Below are 2,035 nucleotides of genomic sequence, written 5' to 3' on the forward strand. Positions count from 1 at the left end.
GCCGAGGGTCGGCGCCAGGTCGGTGGGGGTCTCAGCGGGCAGGAGTGGCCGCGCGGCCGCAGGGAGACCGAGGCCAGAACTGGACCCTCCCGGCCCTGCACTCCGTCCGGTCAGGCCCGAGAGGACCAGGACGAGTGCCCCCCGCAGGGACGTGAGGCCGTTCGCTCAGGCCTGGCAGGCGGAGCTCAGCGCAGCGGCCCTGCATGGCCGGGAGCGGGCCTGGCGTGGTCAGTTGCTTCTGTCAGACGCCGCGGGGTCCGTGAGGACCGCCATGTTGTGTTCCTGGAGCTGGTGCTGTCACCTGCAGCAGTGCGGGGGTGTGCCCTGTCCCGGGTGGAGTGGGACGTGCTGATGCCGGCGGGCGTTACCACCTTGTCAAATCTGTCTTCGTGATTTTATACTCCTTCTCCTGAAAAACGCAGTTCTGGTGGCCGTGTTTAAAGCACTGGGCTGTTAACCCGCTTGGAGGTTCAAATCCACCAGGCTCTTCACAGGAGAAAGAAGCAGCATTCTGCTTCCAGAAAGATCCACAGCCTTGGAAACCCCACGGGGAAGTTCTCCGTTGTCCAGTTGGGCGACTATGAGTTGGAATCAACTCCATGGCAGTGGGTTGGATTTTTTCTTGGAAGGAGCTCCCTCAACTTACGTAATAAGCACTGGGCCGCACAGAACCTGGATTTGTCCTCCACTGAGTCACCATCTCCCTGGTTTCTTGGACAAAAAGACTCCAGGAGCTGGGTCAGCACTGCGGGCCTTAAACGTGGGTGATTGGTACATTTCCTGTTCTGATCTCCTCTGACCTCCGCAGCAGTGTGACCCTGAGCTGATCTCAGGGAGGGTGTTCTCAGTGGAAAGACAATTCATTCCCGGTGGACCCCTGATTACCTCTGGGTCCATCCTGCCAGTGCCTGTACACACAGACAGAGAAGCTTCTGGCGGGGCCCACTGGTGCACACTCTCCTGCACGCTAGGGCTGGTTGCACTGTTTTATTCGTGTCTGCTCCCATTGCCTCCCAGCCCCCCATCCTCCTGATTGCACCCACTGGGTTGCTCCCTTGTAGGACCTCCAGGGGGATCACACAGGGCTTACTGGCCCCTGTCCACACCAAGTGGGCGTGGGGCACAGCCTCCCCATGGCCTCCCAGACCCTATCCACCCCCAAAGGCCAGGGAAGGGGCTTGGCCTTGCCGCATGCCTGAGCGAAGACCTCATGCTGCCAACAGGCCTGGGAGTTGGGGGTTGGCTCCAGGAATCCTGGACGCCTGACACTCGCTTACCCTACCCAGCAGTCTCCGTAAGACACGCCTCGAGGCTGTTGCCCCACATTGTGGCTGAAGAGTTTTTCAAAATGACCTCAGCCAGTGGGCGTGGGGATGGTCAGGCAGGCTGACCTACAGAGGAAGGCCTTTGTTTGTGTCTTTGTTGGGTTTATCACACGCTGGAGATGGGTCTCTTGTTCTCCAATAAAAGGATGTTTGTTTTCTTTTCCTATTTCTCTCTCCAGCTGGAGCCAGGCCCCAGAGATTCAGGGGGTGTGGCCAAATGCCTGTGGGTCTTGGGGGCTGCCTGAGCCCATTTGGGCCCACTGACCCAGCCCTTTTCCATCTGAGGCTTAGCAGGTAGCAAGCTCGTAGTATCGTTTTTCCACTGAGCCTTTGGGTTAACCGAAGAAGCACAAGAGTGGCCCCTGCCCTTCAAGAGGGTGGTTCTGTCCCCCAGAAGACACTGGCCATGTGTGGAGACACTTGGTAGTCGCAAGTGAGGGGAGGTATTACTGGCATCTAGTGAATTGAGGCTGGAGATGCTGCTTACATCCTGCAAACAATTGTAACGATCAGAAATGGGGGCAGGAGATGAAGCATTTGTAGATAGAGGATGCAGTGTGACCATCAGCCTTGGAGACGGCTCCAGTGACTCATGCTTCCTGGCACTCACCCTGCGCACTCCTCTCCCACCACGAATCAGGGCTGTCCTATGTGATTGACATGGTAGAAGTGACACAGTGCATGTCTTCCTCTTGAGACGTTGCCTCTTT

This window comes from Orycteropus afer, unplaced genomic scaffold (genome assembly GCF_000298275.1).
Source record: "Orycteropus afer afer isolate SDZICR_OR568_19922 unplaced genomic scaffold, OryAfe1.0 scaffold00057, whole genome shotgun sequence".
NCBI classification, from domain to species: Eukaryota; Metazoa; Chordata; class Mammalia; order Tubulidentata; family Orycteropodidae; genus Orycteropus; species Orycteropus afer.